This window comes from Dipodomys merriami, unplaced genomic scaffold (assembly GCF_024711535.1).
Source record: "Dipodomys merriami isolate MVZ:Mamm:240054 unplaced genomic scaffold, mDipMer1.0.p SCAF_8, whole genome shotgun sequence".
NCBI classification, from domain to species: domain Eukaryota; kingdom Metazoa; phylum Chordata; class Mammalia; order Rodentia; family Heteromyidae; genus Dipodomys; species Dipodomys merriami.
Window position 1 is genome coordinate 52756284 of NW_027206401.1, and position 22541 is coordinate 52778824.

General features: G+C 42.5%; 2 pseudogenes; both read right to left on the bottom strand.

The window, feature by feature from the left end:
* Positions 1-320: 320 nt before the first annotated feature.
* LOC138819003 (mediator of RNA polymerase II transcription subunit 17 pseudogene) lies at positions 321-1293 on the bottom strand (annotated as a pseudogene).
* A 2663-nt stretch (positions 1294-3956) lies between these two features.
* LOC138819004 (mediator of RNA polymerase II transcription subunit 17 pseudogene) lies at positions 3957-4711 on the bottom strand (annotated as a pseudogene).
* Between the last annotated feature and the right edge of the window lie 17830 nt (positions 4712-22541).

Sequence of the window (22541 nt, forward strand, 5' to 3'; positions counted from 1 at the left end):
TGTCCCTCCTACACAGAATAACCCCTACTTTCACTGTATTTGATGTTCGTATTATTTGTAGAGGGGAAGGGAAAAAACAAATCATCTAAATAGGGATACAGGTGGGCCCATTGCAACGATGAGATGTACAAGTTTTATGTCAAAAACGAATTTTACAACTTTGGGGGGGGAGTATTGGATGGGGGTAGCGAGACGATGGGAAGGGGAAACAGAGGAGGCTATTATCTTGCCCATGTAATTGTAACCCCTCTGTACAGTATTTTCACAATAAAAAAAAACAGAAAACAAAGTGAAAAGTTTCAAACTAGAAGTGTTTATTTCTAAAGCAATGAAACATCCTTTGGAAGGCATTTCTTTGTTGTGCTTATAATTGTCCTGCAATCCTCTACAGTCCACTTCATGGAAGAATCAGAGCAGACAAGGCTGAGGGCAGACATGAGCAGCTCCAGTTTATGAAGGAAGATACAACCTTTCATTTTCTTCCACTGTACTTCTCTGAAGGGCCCATGGAGATGGTTCCACTTGCTGTCCTGGGGCACATCACTCTTTGCTCTGGATCCATGGAAACCGCACCAGGACTTTGCTGCCACTCTCAGGCCCATTGTGAACTGAAGTAGCAGAGTCACCATTTGCAGAGGCCATGGTTATGGTGGATGCATTGCCAATGCTCTCTACGGGCCTCAGGCCCACATGGTTACTGAAACTCAGGACCTGCCAGCCCATGACCTTGGCCAGCTGCTGAGCTGTGTGCCCGTGGTGCTAAGACATCTGAGACAGAAGAAAATCCTGTCGCTTCTGCTCCTGATGAGACAATGTGATCACCCTTCCATCTCTGTGTACACCTTGGATCTGCTCAACTCCAATGTTAACTGCAGCTGAATGGACTTGCATATTGGTTTATAGCCCTGGGATGTAATGAACACCTTCACACTGAATTCATAATCATCACTGATACTGGACCAATGAGCCTGTATGTGAGGATCCTCAGTGAGACTTGCCAAGCTGTCAATGGTTGCAGCTAATCTGTTCCTCCGAAAAATATGCTTTGCTTTATTTTTTTCCAGAAGCCTTTCACTGGACTGTAATAAATTTCATTTTTATCAAAAGCTTGGGGACTGAAAGATTCATTCTTTTGTGACCAAAAGCTACACTTGCTGGGTGGGTCTTCATGATGGTAAAGGTATTTCTTATGAAACTCTTAATCAGCAGGTGCAAGTTATGCTCTAGAACATAGAGGTGGTCCTCTGTAGTTGGCTTCTCAATGACTGATTTGGGGAGAGGCCTTTCTTGCATTCAATGTCTGTGTAGAGAGATCTGCAGTGATTCTATTTTTCCCATTGTAGTATAGCTCCTTCATTTTTGCTACATGCAAGATTGTATCCTTATTCAGGTCTGTCATTTTTACTGTGTCCAGAAGTGTTTCTCCTGGGATCCTGCTTGTTAGGTATTCTATGTGCTTCTGTTATGTATGTAAGATTTTTTTTTAAGATTGAGGAAATTTTCATTGATCTTGTTGAATAGGAGTTGCATTCCCTTGCTTTGATATTCCTCAACTTCATCCACTCCAATTATACAAAGCTTTAATTTCTTGGTACTATCTACTTGCTCTTGGATTTCCCTTTGGCATAATTTGAGTGATTTTTCCATATCTGTGTTTTTATTTTTTTTTGGTCTAGTTGGTGTATTCTGTCTTCTGTATCTGACACTCTACATTCCATTTTGTTCACTCTGTTAACTATGGCTTCCATTGTGGTTTGCATGGAGGAAATGGACTCATTTATGGATTTGATGTTGGTTCTCCAAGTAATAATCTCACCTCTTAGTGAGGTGTGTACTGCCTCTATTTTTGCTTGCACCTCCTGTTTGAGATCCTACATCTCTTCAAATAGTTTGTCCCTGTGTTCTTTAAATTTCTGGTCTATTTCTCGCTTTAATTCTTTTTGTTTTTTGTTTTTAGTCATGGGGCTTGAACTCTGGGCCTGGATGCTATCCCTCAGCTCTTCAGCTGAAAGCTAGTGCTCTACCACTTGAGCCATAGCACCACTTCCTCGCTTTAATTCTTGAGTCATTGCCTCTAGCATCTCTTGGATGTAGCTTTTATTTTCCATTCCTGATTTGCTCCCACTGGGGCTCTCCCTTAGGTGGCTGATGGCTTTTGGGGGTAGCTTGCTATCCTGGGTGTTGGAAAACCTTGTAATTTTTCTGTGATTTTCATATGGGGATTCAGGGATTATTGGAGACTAATCTGAAATTCTGTTTTGGTCAATAGGTGTCTGTCTTTGCTTGATTGCTGTTTCTGGGCTGGTGGAGAGACTCTGTACCTGGTCTCAGTTCTGTTAAGGGCCGACCTCCAGCTGCTGGTCTGTCCCATGTAGGGCTTTTGGCTCTCTGCTGTAGGTCACTGGCAGTTCCTGCCTTTAGAAGGACTGAGCAGCCTACACTGCTCCTGTTTACTTCTACAGGTGCTCTTGGCGAGATTGAGTGTGCTAGATGTACTCTTCCAGTTGCTGGAGTCTCCTATGGACTCCTGATGGGTTTTTTTGTTTTTGTTTTTGTTTTTTTTGGCCTGTTGTGGGCCTGACCTCGGGGCCTGGGTGCTGTCCCTCAGCTCTTCACTCAAGGCTGGCACCCTACCATTTGAGACACAGTGCCACTTCTGTCCACAGAGCCACTTCTGGCCCTTTCTGCTTATGTGGTGCTGAGGAATCAGATCCAGGGCCTCATGCACACAAGGCAAGTACTCTACTGCTGAGTCACCTTACCAGCCTGAGCTCCTAAATATTATCAGGTGCTGGTGGCCAGAGTTGTCCAATTCCTGGCCTGGGATATATGGGCCAGGTTCTGGTAGAGTTTGGGCTTCTGGTTCTCTTGCCCTGGACACTCAGGTCTTTTGCTGTCATGGGTGTGATTCCCTGTTTTCCCCCCTCTGATGAGCTGTATACACAGCTTCTGGCTTCAACTGGGAGGAGTTGGTTGTGTTGCTCAGGCACCAGATCCCCAGGCCTAGTCCTGGTTCCCAGTCCCCAGCCTGGGGCACGCCAGTTGGACCTGTGCTGCTGTGTAGCCCACCTGGGTTACACAGCCTGGAGTAAATAGTTGAAGTTTCTTCCACTGTTGACTGTTGTTACCCAGGGACGCTGTTCTTGGCTTGGGTGTTTAAGCTCCCTTCCAGGGACACTCTTGATCTAGTCTGGCCAGCTGGATGTGCTCCACGGTCTGGTGGAGCTCTGGAACAGTTCCCAGTTTTAGTGGGTTCTGTAGTCCAGGTGTTGGGGTAGGGGTCTGGGTCAAGGTCTGGGTGCTCCCACCAGCTCTGGTCTCCCTTGAGTGATACACTGCACCCTGTGGGGTACTCACCCTGGAGCTAGTTGTTTCTGTGTGATGTAGGTTGCCAGTTGCTGCCGCAATCAGAGTTCAGTTGAGATGCCTGTGGGCTGGGCTGGGTGGTGGTAGCTCTGCATGTTTCTGTCTCTGCCTTTGTCACTGCTGTTCGGGTCAGCACAGCACCAGTACCTTGCAGGTCTTCTGCTCTGGTGTTCTGTGTGCGACCGGTGTAGTTCTGGGGTTCCTGTCATGGGGCCAAGTGGGTTTGGGGGGATAGAGACCCTCTGCTTGGAGAGTGAGGGGTGGGGGCGGGAACTTTGTGCAGGCTCCCAGGTTGGAGGTTTCTCTGTTCATCACGATCAGTGGGTCCAACACTGGTACCTCAGGTGTGTTCTGGGTGAGTGATCTGCAGACAAACCCCTGTGTCTCTGAGGACTCCAGCAGCCCCCATCAGGCTGGGCTGGGCATGACTTGATGCATTCCCAAGCAGCCAGTAAAGATTGGGGGAGGGATCTTCACACTTCTGTTCTGAGATTCTTTCTATTTTTTCTTTCTTTGTTTTTTTCTCCACCTCCTGTTTTTTTCTGGATGTTCATCCTTTTTGTATTGTTGTGGTCCATCTCTTGGGGAAATTAACCATTTGAACTCAGTCTTTTTGTTCGGAGAGAGCTGTGGAGTTTCCCTACTTTCCCATTGCCATCTTGGTCCCTATCTCCAACTTTTTAAAGTTACCAATGTTGCCTTAATCTCAAGAGCTCAGAGTTGAAGTCTCTTTGTATCTGGTGCTCCTGGTTTTCAGTAACTAATTTAGTCAGTCTTTTTGTCTGCTTCAAGAGGATCAGTGTTGCTCCAGCAAGAGACTTTTTTAGAGATCAGTTGCAATGCCTAAGGATTCTGAGGAATTGCATCCCAAGAGAATGGATCAAGAGTCATAATTTTTTTTGTCTCTAATTATACAGAGGATATCATGGAGCACAGGCATTTCTGTCAGAGCACTCCTCAAATTGTTCCTCACCGAGTCCCAAGGCCATAAGGAAGGTTGAAACTTTACTAACCTTTCCTGGTTGTCTGGGTCAGCGCTGGTGCCCAGTGAGTTGTGCATAGGATTGCTCTCAGGCCCTGCAGTCTCCTCTTTGGAGTCTGAACCCTGGCTGAGGATGCACTGGGCCAGGCTCACCAGGGTCTGGGACATGGACAATGGCTACATGCTGGACACAGTGCCATCCAGGCCCACCTCCTGCACCTTATTCTCACAGGCCGACTGAATGCTGATGCATACCCTGTGAACCCTAGATGGTGCTGCTTCTGGCCCGGACCCCCACAGGGCCAGCAAGGAGGCTGTAAACCATTCTTTGCCTTCAGGGGCGCAAGCAATTCTTTCTGCCATGAGATATGGAGCTCCATCAGCTTCTTTTGAAGCTTTTTTTCAATCAACAAAACTTCTTCAGATGAAATTGCCCTGAATACATGTGGAGGCTAAAGTCTTTGGCAGGGAGTAAGAAACTGAGGTAGATTGAATGGCGCCCTGCTCTGCTCCTTACAACCACCACTGAGAAGAGTCTGAACCACCCAGCCTCAGCCTTCACCTCTGCCTCTATTACTGGGAGGTTTCTCATCTATCCTTGGCTGCGAGTTCTGCCTTAGGATTATAGGTATCCACGTCCTTTCTGTGAGACTTTTTTTTTTTTTTTTTGGGTCCAGTCATGGGGCCTGAACTCTGGGCCTGGGCGCTGTCCCTCAGCTCTTCAGCTCAAGGCTAGCGCTCTACCACTTGAGCCACAGGGCCACTTCTGGCTTTTTTTTTTTAATGTGGTGCTGAGGAATGGAACCCAGGGCCTTAGGCATGCAAGGCAAGCGCTCTACCACTGAGCCACCTTCCCAACCCCTCCACGTCCTTTCTGGAGCCTGTCTCCCATCCTGTTCCTGCTCACTCTTCACCCCTTTCCTCCAGCACCTGCACCAAGTGAATGAAGTCCAGGCCTTGCTGCTCTCCTTTATCTGCAGGACATGATGATCCCACTCCTCAACTTCCTCTTCCTCTTCTGAGAGGGTGTGCCCTTGCAGAAGCCCTTAGGTGCAGGGTGTGGCTGGTCCCTGCCTTTAATCCTGGCTATGCAGGAAACTGGGTCTGAGCATGAAGTTTTGAAGGCAGCAGGAGCAGGGAAGTCTGAGAGACCCTTATCTCCAATTTAGTACCCAAAACAAAACACTAAAAGTAGAGCTGAGGCTCAAGTGGTAGAGTACAAAAGCTTAGGGCCCAGGAGCCCAGGACAGAGTTGAAGCCCCAGCACTTGCACAAAAACCTTCATGAATTGTTGTGTTGTGTTTTCTTAAAGTTCTCAGCTTCATTGATGTAGGGACATCTTGGTAAAATCTTGTAACTTTTTTTTGGGTGTGGAGGGGGAGTCTGGTCATGGAGCTGAACTCTGGGCCTGGGCACTGTCCCTCAGCTCTTCAGCTCAAGGCTACCGCTCTATCACTTGAGCCATAGCACCACTTCTGGCCTTTTTCCTTTTTTGCTTATGTGGTGCTGAGGAATCAAACCCAGGGCTTCTTGCATGCAAGGCAAGTGCTCTACCACTGAGCCACCTTCCCAGCCCCCCCCCTTTTTACAGTTAGTCAGTAATTTTCTCAAGTTGAATGGCCACCTCTAGGAGGGGAGAAAATGAGATGGTTATAGGTTTGGTGAGGGGAGAGCCTCCCACTTGCCCCCCTTGGAGACTGCCTAGGTGAAGGCAGCATGGTGTTTGCACATCAGTCTTATTCCTAGCAAGTAGATGTTGAATGAGTTTCAATGGCAGTGAGTGTTGCTGGAAATAATTCTTAATTCCTGAATGCTGGAATCAAAGTGCCATTTAGAGCCGTGTTCTTAGAACATCCAAACCTTGGATACCAAGAATGCTGAAATCTCAAGCAGAGCTGACACTGTTGGCCACCACAAATGTGGATGGCTCTGTTATCCACTGAAAGATCAGGTGCAAATGTGAAAGATTGTGATGCTTGGTGCCAGGCGTTTATTCCCCTTGGTAAAACCAATTTGGTGCACTGTGCAAATTAAAATACTAGTGTAGTATATCTTGATAAGACTCAGCTGTTGTTAAAGCATTCAGTTGTGGGGGAGGGAGGTGGTACTTGGAACTGCTTTTGAACCCTGGGAAAAGTCTGGGAGAAATGACTCCTAAGGTAAGATTTGAATGATGAGGAAAGAATGTAGTGAAGGAAGAAAGTTCTGAGCTCAGCGGAAAAAATGGTGTTTTCCTGAATGAATGCTCATGTAGAAATGGGATTAGAGCTGGTTGTGGCTGAAGCTGAGCTTAAGGGGCTTCTTGTGGCATTGAGAAAGGGTCTTGGGACTTCAAAGGTGAGGTAGATGGATTTGAAATGGCCACAGTTGCTACTGGAAATCATTGTGGGATGGATAGAATTAAGATTGGAGAATACGACTGGAGATAGGACTGCTGGGATGCTGGGACACTGGTGTGAGTGACTGTTGACTCACCAGAGATAGAGAACATGAATGAGATTTGCCAGCCAGGATTCAGCTTCACATGGCCTTGGCTGAGGAAGGAGAGGAACTCAAAGTTGATTGTCTTAACTGAATAAGATGTTTGAACGCAGTTACTTAAAGCCATTTCCTCCAGGGCCCTGACTGTTATATTTGTAAACACTGAGTTGACTATACTATGCTGGCAATAGCAACATAGTGTTCCCAGGTGGAGCTCCACAAATCCAGCTGCAATGGGGATAGTTGCAGGTGTTTTCTTTCTTTTGTGTGTGTATGTCTATGCTGATAAGTGTTCTAAGATTTTTGGCAAACAGGTTTCATGTGAAACATTGTTCATGTGGAGGGAATAGCTGGCTTGTTAATTTTCATGGAATAAGCATCATGACTGTCCATGACTGCTGATAAGAGTTGCATTCTCTTATACTGAGGAGGAGTTACAAGTACTGGCAAATGTTAGGCTCATGGCATAAGTTGCAGGTAATAATGTGCCATCACCATCAGACCGTACCCTGGGCAGGCATCTGTCCCAGCAGGCAGATGAACCATTCCCACTTGGGTTATTTTGAAGTGGGCCCTGACATTGCTCTCTAGTGCTTTCTGTCCAGTGATGTCCCTACCTGGTACACACTGCTAAGGAACACAGCTGTCTTTCTGACCATATATTTTGAAATGTGGCTGCATCTCTTTAAAAAAATTACTGTAAGTGGCTGCCTCTCTTGGAAGGCCTTCCACATGATATTCAGTGTTTGAAGAATGTATAGTGGCAGTCCTCTCCTGACTTTGATTAGGACTGAGATACCTCTAGGCCTCTTACATGTACCTTTAGGTTCTCTTTCTTCATGTATCAATTCATGGAAAATAAGCAGATATTTCTCTGCATTTTTCTTTTTCTTTTGAGTATTCACATCTTAACCAAAGATAAGATACAAAATAGACACCAGTGTCAGACTTTGTGTGAAGCCACGAATTTTGGTTGAGCCATCTATTTGATTCCCTTGAAGAATGACATTTGTATCGTAATTTACCTGTTCTTTTAGTTGGAATCTAGACACCAGGTATATGTATCAAGTGTATGCGAGATTATTGGCCCAGCTGTTCTACCCGCTACTGTTATACTGAATTAAAAGGATACCCCTTACATGGTTTTGGTAATCTGGGACCTGGTCATCAATGCCCCCTGGAGTTAGCAACGTTCTTCTATCCCACTTTAGCTATATTATACTTGCATTGTTCTCAGAGGAGGCTTCAGGTTCAAGGAACCTCTGGGTTGTGCCCTGTAAATTTTACAATGTGGCACCTACTGGCTATGAAGATGAGGTGCACTGGATAATGTATAATCAGGAAAGTATTTTCATAACATGAGTTACATAAAGGCAATGGCAATGAAAGCAATAGTATTATAAACATTGTCCTTTGGGGGAAAAGGAAGGGTCATGAGGAGCCCAAGTTTGATCATTATACATTGCTTGCATATAGGGAAAATTCAAACAGAGGGGAGGGGAAACACCATCTGTTGTGTTGGAGGAAAGGCTTAGCAAGAAGGTCTGCCTAATAAGCAGGAGACTGAGTTCAAGCCCTAATGTCCCCCCAAATATCCCCATCAAAAAGCGATATTCTCTATGATATTCTAGAGATCTTTTGATTTGTCTCCAAGCTCAGGGGAAACATGGTAAAGACCTGGTGCTAACCAGTAAGTGTGAGGAAAATGGAGGAGAAAGAACAGACAGGACTCATCTCAACAGGTGAGGACTCTTTATTGAGGAACAGCAAGGTTGTTGGGCAAGGAGGTGATTGGAGTTAAGCTTTTATGGGGCATGAAGACAGAGGTTATGGAAAAAGCTATTAGGTATGAAGAGGTGAGGGCTTTTGGTAAGTTTTCAGTCAGGCTTAGATCAGATTGTCCTGCCTGCTTCAAGCATGTCCCTGCATACCTGGTGTTTGCCTGATGTCTGCATGCACCTGGGTTAATAAGGTGGGGGTTAATCCTTCGGTCAGTACTGACTGAAGGTTGAGAAGACAGCTGCTTTTCCATTCAAGGCTAATTTAGTTCCAGATTTCAGATAAAGGAAATGTAGTAAGAACCAAACTTGCCAATCAAATGAAAACCAAATTTATGACTTCAGATTTAGGGGATAGAAGTCATTTACCTGTTCTACCACTTTCATTTTGATGCATCAAAGATTAAGAGTATGGTCCTAGTTTCAGAACAGGAAAGTCTCAAAAGGCAAAGCAAAGCATTTATGAACTAACTGCAGTTTTAGTAGAATTATTGCTAAAAAAAAATATAAGAACCACATTTATCCCTGGTTTTAGAAAATGGTGATCTGATCTGCCTTCAAAATATTAGTAATAGATAACAGATACATCTTACATTTTATTTCTGGCTTTTCAAGTACAAACCCTATTGTTTCTGGTTTTTGTTTCTTTTTTGAGATGTGGTCTCTCTGTATCCCAGACTGGCTTTGAACTTTGAATCCTCCTCCCTCAGGTTGAAAGTACTGGGATTACAAGCATTCATCACCATACTTGGCTCTCAGAAGATACGCCCTAGGGTGCCAGACCTGCTTTCCACAGCACTACTTCCAATCCTTTGTTTCTGTGGAAAGGAATGAAATTACTTTGAGATTTCTGAAAGCTTTATTAGAGTAAGACAGCAAGGACACATCAGGGTTTTTTGTTGTTGTTTAATTTACATGATGAGTGGGAAGCTGTGGGAACATGCTGGACTGTATCCTGAATGACCTGTGCCTACTTCTGGAAAGAGGCCATTGGGTCATCTGGCCTCTGATGCTCCATTCTGTAGGCCTCCATTTCCTCCTCCATGGGCTCCCGAGTGTCATATATGCTTGCTATATGTGCTGTGCTATTTTGAAAGAGAATATATTTCTGCAGGCGTATGTGATATTTTTTTGGGGGGTGGTCCGGTCGTGGGGCCTGAACTCTGGGACTGGCCACTATCCCTCAGCTCTTCAGCTCAAGGATAGCGCTCTACCACTTGAGCCACAGCGCCACTTCCGGCCTTTTCTGCTTATGAAGTGCTGAGGAATCGAACCCAGGGCCTCAGGCATGCAAGGCAAGCGCTCTACCACTGAGCTACCTTCCCAGACCCCATATGTGATATTTTTATATTAATGCTGCAGTGTGCCTCTTGAGTTTCCAACCACAGGATTAGATCTTTGCTTGTCCATCAGGTTGTGAAACCTGCTTTGTGAAACCATTCTCATTTGCTGCAATGTCCCCAAAGAGAACATGATTCATCCTTCATATAAATCTGGGTTTCCAGGACCAAGAATATCTCTAGGAGCCCTCCTTTTCCTGCTCAGTATGACAGCTCTGGTTCTAGGTTTGGTGAAAACGAGGAACTTTCAATATTTTTCTGTTTTGGAATGTGTCTGATTTTTTAGTGTAGGGCCAGTAATAGGCTCCATTGTTCTTCATGACTCCAGATGTAGGCTTTATTTGAAATGGTAGTATGATCTTAGCCAGGTCTATTATCAGGCCAGCTACTTCTGTAAACACAACTAGCCAGGTGGATCTATGGTCTATTTGGGTGTTGTCACCGTGACTGTGATCCTCCAAAGTCATAACAAACTTCCCTTGATGTGGGTGCTACTTCAGACTTTGAGCTCCATCAGTACTGCAGGGCACATGAGATGACAGTGTAATGGTACTGAAAGAGACTCAAACACAAAATGGCAATAGCCACTGAAGGATGGAGGACAACTGAGGTGAGAAACTGAGGAAACTTGGTTCTGGGTGTTTCTGGGACCTGATATTCTCCATCATGGAAAGAGAAGACTTGGTCAGGCTTGAGGTTGTTGCTGAAGATATGTGTAGTGAGAACATAGGGTCTTTAGTATTTTCCATGCTGATCTGTGACCATTATTGTTGGGAGATAGTTGCATCTTCTGGAGTTGGCCCTTTCAGGTCAGCTTGGCATAAAATGGTTTGAATCTCATCAGAATAGAGAGGATATAGTCTCCTGAATTTGTGTAGGTGGTTCATTTGCACCAAGGAAAGTTCTTGTAATTTGGACCAATGTTGTCCAGTGAAGTTAGCCAATTGAGGAGAGCATTTCATCTGTGAAATCCAGTACATCTATAGGATTTGCAGGATGGCAGCTATCTGGAGGCATAAAAACTGGTTCCAGCATTTGGTTGTAGGATTCTCTATTAGTCTGTCCTTTTTTAAAGTAATATTTCAAAGCCTTGATGTTTTTCTTGGTCTCTGGACAGACTGAAAATTAGGATAATTGTTCAGGTGTTCTCTTCTGAAAGAACCTTTTTGTCCATCCCAGTACTGAGCTGCTCAGCCTGCATATTCTTGTCTTTTAGGCTCCATGCTTCCTCTGTGGAGATGTTCTAAATGATAGGATTTTTAGCAACATGGTCCTCTCCTTCCTGATGCCATTATGTTGATGTTGTGGTAACTCATCCCTCTGGAACTCAAAACAGTATGTGAAAAAAGGCTAATCACAGTGGAGTTGATGCTTTCCTAGTTGCAATCTCACTGTTTTAAAAGGCCACGTCCTGGGCAGAAACTGGATAATAGAAGTTTCCAATGATTTCTAGAGAGACTTTCCACATAGCTTTGGTCAGATGCCAGGGGAGTTCCCCAAGACAATAGGCTTTCCATCTCCTTTGAAGGTTTGCCTAAACTTCAGAGGGCTCTGGCAGTGGTCTGATTTTTCTCCCCCTTAATTTGGGGGAAATCTCTCTGTAGCTGTTGAATGTGACCAATAACTGGAAGTCCTTACCCTTCTGCAGATGACTTGGGCATGGTTTAAATGTCCTGGTTTCCTTTATTTGCATCGATACATGCGGGCAGGGCACATTTGGATATTTCAATGGCTATGTGACTCCAATTAGCTTTTGCGCAGAACAGATGCAAGTGTCGTTCTGACACAAGTCAAAACAAAGACACATCAAGTGCTGAAAAATTTGAAGGTCCTTTAACAAGTTGAGTGGGCATTTTTAAAGGCAGAAAAGGTTAGATATTGTTGCCAAGGAGGCTAGGTACTGAGCAATTAAGGAGTCATTTGAGGCAATAAGGAACAAGCCAGGCCCAGGGAGGAGGTGGTCTTTTCTATAACTCCAGAGGGACATTACCATGACCCTTATTGTAAAACTGGAGTCCGACTCCTAGGATGGAGTCAGTACTATTAGGCATTTCAGAAGGTGGAGAAAAGTCATTTTCTTGTTTGCCTTAAGATTAAGGTGAAATTTATCTTTGGGGGTAATTGAGGCTGTCTACTGAACAGGAGACTCCTTTCTCACTAATTCTATTTGTTAGAGGTTTGGGTCCTAATGTAGTATCATGCAGTTTTTAGCCTCAGATGTAAGTGTGATAGGCAAGGTATACCTTTATCATAGTTTGTAAAGTGTCACTCTGGCTTCTATACAGTGACCCCTGTGGGAGGAGGGACCTCAGATCTATTACACCCCCCAATGTCTAGGGCCTCAGTAAACTGAGGAAATAGATGGAGGGTACTTTTCTCTGGATATTGTCTCACTAACTAGGGTAGTGTTGCTTTGTCTTTGTGTACTGCTTAAGTATGAAATAATACTTGAGAATTTTTCCTGTGCTGCTAGGATGCTCCAAAATCTTCAAAACCTGTTCACATTGTCTGTAGCCACCTAGCTCATGAGTACTCAACTGTATCCATTAATGATGCAAGAATTACATCATTGGAAATTTAGCAGTCTCATTTGACTATGGAATTAGACTGCAATTAGACTTCCAGAACCCTTCAGTTATAGAAGGGAAAGTTCTCTAGACATCTTACATCATCTGTGAGGAGCCAACTATCCCCTGGTGGAGAAGCTATTATGGGTTCATGAAGAATATCTGTCTTGTTCCTGTTCCCTTAAAGTGCCTTCATGGGTAGAATGGTAGATGCTTATCAATTTTCTTGATTCCTAGAAAGTTGAGAGGATATATCAGTAGCTCCCAGATAATCCCCTCCTTCCCTGGAAACTGTCTATATCCATAGGATTTATTTATTTCCCATTCTATGTGGTCTGGATTTGAAGAACTAGTTTTTACTACTGATGCCTGTGGTAAAATGTAGCTTAAAGCTATGTCTCAACTGTGTACCTTTCAGCTTTACTATTTTACACCAGGGTCAGAATCTGAATGACCTTGGGGTGCTGCTGTGGGATACCTTGACTGTTCTGGGTAGATGCCCATGGAAAGACTACTGTGGTTCATTAGTGCTTGTGGTAGCTTGAATTCCTGTAAATGACATAATCATAGTCCTTTTTTATGTTGCCTGCCATGAAGCCAAAACCAGCTTGAGATGACTTTCAATCAGTCCCTTTATGGGGACTTGTAGAGCTTCTTTATTTAGGGTCTCCCTGAGATGGAAGTAATCAGGAGACTTACTGCAGGCAGTTGCCTAATGTGAGTTCTGGCAGTGAAGTCAGAAATGCCATTTGGAGATCCTTGGGAAGGGTAGGCTGGGACGCTGAAAGAGGGGTTGACTTTAGGGAGTAATTCAGTAGAAGCTCTGCAATTTAGGATTTCTGCATCAGACTAGCCAATAATTAAGATAGAAATATAGATAGAAATAAATTCTATAGACATCACTGCAGGTAGAGTTAAATCAGGGTATGGTTGGACTTTGGATACTTTATCTTGGATTAGTTTAGAACTAAACATACAGTCCAAATTCCTTTTATTTCTTGAAGCATAGTGAATACTAGATGCCGTGTGTGTGTGTGTGTGTGTGTGTGTGTGTGTGTGTGTGTGTGTGTGTGTGTGTGTGTGTGTGTGTGTGTGTGTGTGTGTGTGTGTGTGTGTGTGTGTGTGTGTGTGTGTGTGTGTGTGTGTGTGTGTGTGTGTGTGTGTGTGTGTGTGTGTGTGTGTGTGTGTGTGTGTGTGTGTGTGTGTGTGTGTGTGTGTTATGGACCTGGGCACTGTCTCTCAGCTCAAGGCAAACACTCTACCACTTGAGCAACAGCACCCCTTCCAGTTTTCTGTTGGCTTATTGGAGATAAGAGTCTCACCGGTTTTGCTGTCCTTCCTGGGGCTGGCTTTGAACTGCAATCCTCATATCTCAGCCTGAGTAGCTAGGATTACAGGCATAAGCCACCAGTGCCTAGCTTCCCATTGCTTTTTAAAGGTGCACCTAAAGTCACCAAGTTCAAGAGCCTCCATCCCAGAGTGTGAGTTGGGTCTCAATGGGTGTCTCCTTGGACCATATGAAGCAGTGATTCATTATGTACTAACCCAGTAAGGGAACATGCTGTGAGAGTTACAATCCAGATCTGGTTGGTCTTGACTTACTTTTCTCTGGACTGTGTTACTATAGTTCGTTAGTATTCTGTAGATAAGCAATGGATCACACTGGAGATAGCACAATGACATTTCAGTGGTACTCCTATGGAGTGCAAGATGTTGCATGTCTTCTTTGAGGCTGAGGTAATTTCCAGGTGTGTAATTCATAGGGAGTGGATGGGGAGACCTAGGCTTCTGTTCTCATAGGAGTGTATCTTGTCTCGTGCATTCATATTTGGCAAGATGTGCTGACATGAAAATATTGCCTTGGGAAGGGATTTATGACATTTAACAGCTTTTAATTAAGGATTTCTGCTCTCAAGATGAAAACTGAGTTGAGCTAATAACTTGGACTACTATACTGAAGGCTATGTGACTTTAACTTGGGCATCAATATAGAGGGAACCACCAAGGGCTATATCTAGTCAAGAAGCCTTGAAGCCATTTGTGTCTATGCAAAATTGTCTCATTTTACTATCACACTCTGATTTCTAGACTTGTTAGGTCCTGGGTGGTTATGTGCCAGGTTATCCAGGGCTTGGTTTTAGGATGTGACTTCCTTTGGGACATGTCTGTCTGTGCTCTGGTCCAGAGTAGCCTCTGAGTCTAGAGAAGGTATCTTTGTGGTATCAGCAGACAGGATATGTGGCCACTGTTGAGCCCACCTTCCCTGCACTGCTATTGCTTTTTTGCCAGATTAAACAAACAAAAGTGAAGTTTTCAGGCCAGATCTACCACACTCCATTCCAAGAGAGTTCAGTTCCAGGTTGTATTGTCTCTTTTTTACTTGGAGCAGAGCAAGTCCAAGAAGTAGCTTCCAAAGACCTACTTTCACATTTTCTCCCATTCCTTCAATAAACTAATGTGTACTATTCCCATATCTGGCTTTCTTATTGTACTTCTGTATCTCCTACATAAAATTATTCTCATGAAAGGAGCACATGAACTGAGAAGCACATTGCTCTCTGCATGTAACAAGCAAATCTAGTCTCTAATATCTTTGCTGTTGCTTGTCAATATGGACCACTATCATCGGAACTAAATCTTCATTATCTTCTGCCATCATCCCTAGCATGTTCATATGTGGCCAATCCTTTCACTGATTGAAGTTGATTTTGTGATTAAGATCTCTATTGCTAAAGAGTCTAAATTCTTGGTAACCTCGTCTTCATGTGAATTCTGACTGTCCTTCCACTCTGGCTGTGGAAGCTCAAGCTAAGCTCCAGCAGAGCACATGTACTCTTGTCCATATAACAGCTCTTTTTCTATTCTCTTGGCCATATGAATTGAAAACACCTTGCTATACTACTTGTATCTCTTCGTGAGAGCATCTAGGACTAGAACCACTGAAACATAAGTGGATGAAAGACATGGATATCTCACTGATACTTAATTTTATTTTTTTGCAATGAGGCATGTTATCTCTGAGCTTATGTATTTTATTTGATGGAGAAGTTTATATGATGGAAGTTATCTCTTAAACTTTGATTTTGAAGGGGATATTTTCATCTGATTCTACTTAGGTAGAATTGGCCCCTCAAAGGGCTGGTGAATACAGACCACATAGATGGGTGAAGTTGCACTTGGGGGTATCTCAAGCTTCTGAATGATCCAAGGTCACAGTACCATGAGTACAGTCTCCTGGGTACAGGCTATAGATATGCCACTGTCAGGGTCAGGACCAGGTAGGACATGGAATTTACCCTCCACAGATCAAATGAAGTATGTCACCTCCCTGTTGGCATTGAAGGTAAACTCTGTGCAATCCCATGGATGTCTTGAATTCAGAACCTAAGCTCTATGACCCTGACTAGGAACCTTTATAATAGACTGTGTTCTCTGTATTCCTTTCACTAGTTAATTAGCCAGACAATCTTAAGCCAAGTCTAAACACTGGAATCAGAATCTAAGCTTCAGTCATCCAATGAACCCTGATATTACAAAGTTTTCTTCAGTGGTTATGCCTTAGAAAGTCGCACTGCAGAGTGTCTATAAGGGAACCTTGAGCAAATATGGAAAGATAGCTCTTTTTGCAAGTGTGGAGAACAAGTTTCAACAATTGGGTGAGAATTCTTTGTGCGTTTCTCTTGCCAGAATTTTAGAGATCTTAAAGGAATGTCTGTTACTATGTATCCTTCTAAGCGTTTCAATTATGTAGACATCAACAGTTGGTCAAGACTCTTCCACATTTTCAGTATTGACGTGGATGATCATCACAGCAGTACAATGTCCTGCACATTGCTTGGTGCTTATCCCTTGACTATTCCTATATACTGTTAGTGTGTACTGTAGTAGAATATTACCAGTGATTTGCACTTTCTTGGCATGACCAGAGAAACTATCTCTAACCTCTCAGGTTGGGGTCTGGCTTAATGATACTCAAGAAAATTAAATGTTTGACTTATTCTCCCTTGGGCTTTTATGGATGGTATCCTAGATACCTAATGCTTTTTGTCCATGACCTTAGCATTCTTGGAAAGTATGTTTTCTAAATTCAGGGTGGTGCTCTCCTCCATCTATCTCTCCTGGGGAAAGCTCCTTTAGCTTGGTTCCTAGGTCTCAGGACTTGATTTTTGTGTTCCTGTTTCTCTGAGGAATTCTTTGACCACTAGACTTTTGTCATGAAACTTGTAGGCCTGATGTCTTCATTGTACACATTTAAACCCACACCAGTTACTACTTGGGGCTGTGTCCCTGAATGAATCTGGTGGTCTCTGTGTGACATGTTCTGGGTCTTACATAGTTTTGGCAGAGGCCAAGTGGGGAACTGTGCTGTCTCAGATTAAAGCTGTGAATTATATAAAGCTGCCTTTTGAATTGTATACTGTATGAAAAACTCTTGAAATCAAGAAGCTTTGTGTCCTTAACTGTTTCCTGTACAGATAGAAATGCTTCATATGCCTAGTGCCCCGAAGCACAGTTCAAAACAACTTTGGTGGAAAGTTTTACAGATTGTGGAGCCTTGATAGGGGTACTCAAGGAGCACCTGAGTCAGCCATTCTGCCTTTGGCTTTTATTGCTAATGTGTTGAATACTTACCTTTTAAGTATATATTTAGCACATTCAAGATTGTTTCTTCATCAAAGCTGATGATACTTTTCCCCCGGATACTAATATGTGGCCCTGGCTTCATATCTCAAGGATCTTTAGAGCTAAAACTGTGGCTCTGCATTGGGCTCACATTGTTAGATCTCTGCATTTAGACTATTCCCAGAGGGAATGACCTTAATTAAGGATGTCTGAAGATGTCCGAGGATATACCCAAAAAGAAAACAAAACTGAGGACAAGCTTCAGATGACCCTTGCAGCAGTGGGGTGCGCCATGTCCTCTCTTGAGAAGGGATCTGGTTACTATCTTGTTGCAGTGCTACAGACCACCAGCAGGATTTGCTCTGTTGCTGTCCTCACCAACCTGGATCTCTATGGTTCTCACTTGCTGGTTAATGCCAGCTCTCTTCTCTTCCTACAAATAGCATTTATAACAGAACCCACTAGTGTTGAGCAATGCTATTAGTGATGGAACCATAACAAATGCTGGCTGTGAATATCTGTTAACTTTCTTCCAGTCATCTTTTATTAGAGGGAAGAAAATATAGTTGGGAAGGTTTTTTTCTAGAATGTTAGTGTTACATTTTAGAACATTTTCTTCAGGTTGATCGATCTATTTTACTAATATTGGCAGTCTACACGAGATACACTGTGGGTTTTTTTTTTTTTTTTGCCAGTCATGGGGCCTGAACTCTGGGCCTGGGCAATGTCCCTCAGCTCTTCAGCTCAAGGCTAGCACTCTATCACTTGAACCACAGCACCACTTCTGGATTTTTCTGCTTATGAAGTGCTAAGGATTCCAACCCAGGATCTCAGTGCATGCAAGGCAAGCACTCTCCCACTGAGCCATCTTCCCAGCCCTACACTGTGGTTTTTAAGTATGTAGAATGTGATGAATCCTTAGATCACAGCTGACAGGACCAACCCCTCTTATGTGAAACTGTTTGATGGTTTTCACTATACTGTTTTTATATAAAACACACTTTGATCTGGTTCATACCTCAGAACACTACTCTATTCCCTCCCCTATTCATTCCCTTTATCAAGGTCATGGTTTATTATTATGTTAGATCCAGCTTTTGCATAAGTAAAAAAAACATGAGTGAGTCACTGGTACTAGACTAATTTCTCCTCAACTGTTTATGTATGCCCCATTTTCTCTATTGTCAGGCATTTTGGCTGATTCCATAACTTGGTTATTGTGAACAGCATTGTGATAACCATAGGTATGCAGGCACACGTTGATTTTATTTTCCTCTCTGGATATAGGCCCAAGAGTGCTATTATGGAGTCATAAAATGTGTCTGTTTCCAAATGAGCCTCTCTAATGGTTTCCATAGTGTTTGAATTAATTCATAATCCTACCAAAAATGTATGTGGGTTCCTTAAACTTCCATCTTTGCCAGCATTTGTTGTTTAGTTTTTCTGTAGCCATTCTGGCTGGGATGAAACAGAATCTGCCATTGTATATGCATTTCCTTTAAGGGGTTGAATATTTTTAGTCCTTTTGAAAATTGTTTAGTGTGTTTCTTTTATAAATTGAGGTCTTTATTACTTTGGTGTTTAATTTGAGCTCTTTAGATATTTAGATGTTAAATCTTTATCTGAAAAGCTAAGAAACACCTTGTTATATTCCTTTGCTTGTCTTTATTATGGTAATTTTTTCCTTTGTGCAGAAGCTTTTAAATTTGATTAGTCAATTCTTACCCTTACTTCCTGGGCCATTAGGAGACTTCAGAAAAAAATTGTCTACGTGTGTAATTTCAAGTCTTCCTATATTAGCTTCAAAGTTTTCAGATCTAACATTTAAGATTTGGACCAATGTAGAAAGGTTTTTTAAATAGAGGTAAGATCAAGTTTGTGTTTTGTACGGTAAGTTTTTTTGTAGATAACCAATACTATTTGTTGTCAAGTCTGTCTTTTTTCTAAGGTATGTTTCTGGCTTGTCAAAAATAGAAACCTGACTGTTGCTAGGTGGATTACTTCTGGGTCTCCTGTCCTGTGCCATTGTTTCTTGTGTCTCCTTCTGTGAAGTACCACTGTTTTTGTTACTATGACTTTGTGTATAAAGTGAAGAGTGGTATTGGGATAATATTAAGTTTTGCTGTAAATATATATATATATATATGTTTTCCATATTTATATGTAACTATATACCTATATATAATGCTTCTATATCAAGTTTTCAATATCAATTTTTATTTCTATTTTTTGTGAAGAATGACCTTGAAATTTTGAGGGGAAATAGGTGGAATCTGTAGAAAACTTTCAGTATTATAGTTATGTTGACAATATTTTGCCAACCATCTGATCTCTCTTACTGGGAAATTATCTCCATCCTCATATGAAGGTACTTTCCATGCTTCACAATACTGATAGTTTGGTCCAGCCAGCTCTGCTTCCATCTGCCTGAAGACAAAGTACTGGAATATGACTCTTTTGTTGGCATCACTGCCTAGTATCAAAGGGGCTTCTTTAATGGTTGTCTTAAAATAAGGCTTTGGCCACATTTTCTCTGGAGAAAGAGTAGCACTTGAAATAATCCACATTCCATTTCCTTCACTTATGTGATAGTTTTTATTTAAAAGCTTGTGATTCTCTTGCGCTTATTGAGATCTTTCTATATGGTAGAAATCCATCATGGTTGGGGGTTTGGTAACCCATTTCCTCTGCAGCTTATAAAGAATTCCACTGTTTGACGTGCTGATTGCCAGCTGGTTACATCAATTTTCCAATTCCCAGAGGAATAAAATGGCAACCAAGACTTCATATTGATGGTTGAGCTGATGCTAATGTTCTCAGCTATCTTTTCACTATGGCTCATGGAGACTTCCTTTACTCTCCCCAAAAAACTTAATGGGTCTCTCACACAACCTATGTGTTCTAGAAATGTCTGTAGTTCTGGATTATCCCTGCTCAGTGCCAGAGAAATATGGTTGGGAGCACTGGGTGCCAGTATTCTCTTCTGTAGGCTCTTACCTTCACATGAGACAAAAAGAAGATCAGAGCAGGAAGAACTTAATCTCAACAGCCTCAGTGATGCCTCCATTCCTCACTTCCCAGTGTTCTGCTGTACATGTTTGTGCTAGCAATTCATATCAGAGCCCAGCTCATATTGAGTCAGTACCTCTTGAAGTTGCCTGGAAATTTTGACCTAAAATTTCCTGTTGCTCATAAGAATTAAGCCACTGAGTTCAGCAAAATCTTGATTTTTTTCAGTCTCCAGGAAATCATCTCAGATAAGGAGTTACTCTAAGTGATGCTAGCTTTCTAACCATCTGTGGCTATATTAGTGGGTGAGGACCTGTTCTGTGATTGTTTTGGGCAGCAATTACCTATTTTTGCTCCTTTCCTAACTAAAATTGTCTTGAGATTTCACATCTGCTCAATTTCTCCTTCTGTTCTATTCTGAATCTTCCCAAGAATATTGCCTAATGGACTTCATGCTGTAGAGTATCTTTTAGTTGGGTCCTTAGGGCAACTATCCTGTGATAGCCTTGATGCCTACCACCATGATCAAGCGTATAAGCCAGCAAGGAATGGTAAAGGCTGACATCCCAATCTCAATGCATATCTCTGCCTATCAGCAGTCTCATTATTACCCACAAACATGGATAGATGTGACAATGAAATCTCCGTCATGCAAAGTACACAATGTGTAATATCTGAAAGTCTGCTTGTGTGGCTTTCATTTCCCACACTTTCAATCCCACCAATGAGTGGGGATATGATCCAGTGACTGTCAACTTTCTAGAGTTGCTAGCATACTCTGAAAGCTGTACCCCTACCTATGTTGGCATATTTCCTTCAAGTAAACACTTTGAAAAGGTGTGATTGGTTGACAAAAATTGAAACAATAAGAGGGGTATCTTTGGATTCTCACTCACTTCATGCAATGACTATTTCCTGGAGTTATTCAGAATTGATATTCATTATTTCTCTTTTATGATGCTTTATCATGGTGCTTGCCTAGCTTTGTGAGCTGAGTTGTTCATGAAGTAGGTTTTATCTGAGCCATAAACCCCTTTGGTCATAGTGTACTTTGACTTTAGTATCTAGTAGAGCCTCACAGTAACCCAAAAACTCTCAATAAAAGAGGAATAAAATTATTCTATTAACTTGATTATGTAGATATGGTCTTCTTAAACTATGATTTATGAGTTTCCATACAACATGTTTGACCTTATAAATACCTTTTTATGAAAATAATTTCTTTTGTAAACTCACAAGAAATGAATAGCTCCAGTCAGAAGTCTTGCTTCTCAGTAAGAGGCCATCTGGTGGAGGAGTGTCCATAAGTCCCAGAAATCGAAAAGGATTCTAATTTTCCTGTTAGTCTATCTATAGGGTTGGGAATTGAGTTTTCTATTCCGTAAGGCTCAAGTGGTCAAACATCTTTGACCTATTGTTGAGTCCATTCTTATTCTGGATTACACTTCAACTGGCAGCATATGGATTACTTGGTAAATAGATTTGAGCTGTACCAAAATATGTGTAGGCATCCAGAAGTTTGTGTTACCTCCAAAGTCCAAACATGCTTGAAAAACATTAGGCTGATCTGCTTCTTGGTGCCAGGTGCAAGTAGAGCAACTTGCCACTAATTTCAGAAGATGTTCCCATCAGCCTAGGCCACTGATTCAGCAGTACCGTACATTGCAGAAATAACCACCTTCTCACTTGTAGTACTTGTATGTCTTGCTAAATCATGTAAGGTCTGTCTGAAATGCTGTGGACCCAATGGTGAAGAGAATGGGAATTAATGTAATCACAAACTTTATAGAGCCATGTTTATGTCCATGGTATTACTTTACATAAAGGCAAACTTCAGCTTATGGTAAACAGTTAACCCTTGCCCGTTTGTCTATCTTAATATCATTTCATCAAGGTCATAATAGATAAAGATAAGGCATGGAAATATTTAGTCTCAATGGATTAAAATTTTTTGTGCCAGTCCTAGGTCTTAACTCATGGCCCAGGCACTGAGTTTTGCTACTCAAGGCTAGTGCTCTGCCACTTGACTCATACATAGCCTCTCTCTTATCTTCATCAACCACCAAGAAGGACAGTCTTAGGGACTTTGTGGCCTGGGCTGGCTTTCAACCATGGTCCTCACATCTCAGCATCCTGAGTAGCTTGGCTTACAGGTGTGAGCCACTGGTATCTGGATGAAACTATTTTCATTATCTCCCACTTGTATGTTTATTGCCTAGTCTTGCTTTCAAGTGGCCACTTGAAAGCATCTTTGAAAAGTGCTACCACCTACATGAACCAGGGCAACCACCTACATGAACCAGGGCAACAACAATTACATTTAGGGATTTGTGTAGTTTTTCAACTGTGTGAAGGTCTATATTGAGTTCAACATTAAGTCAACATCTGTAGGTCT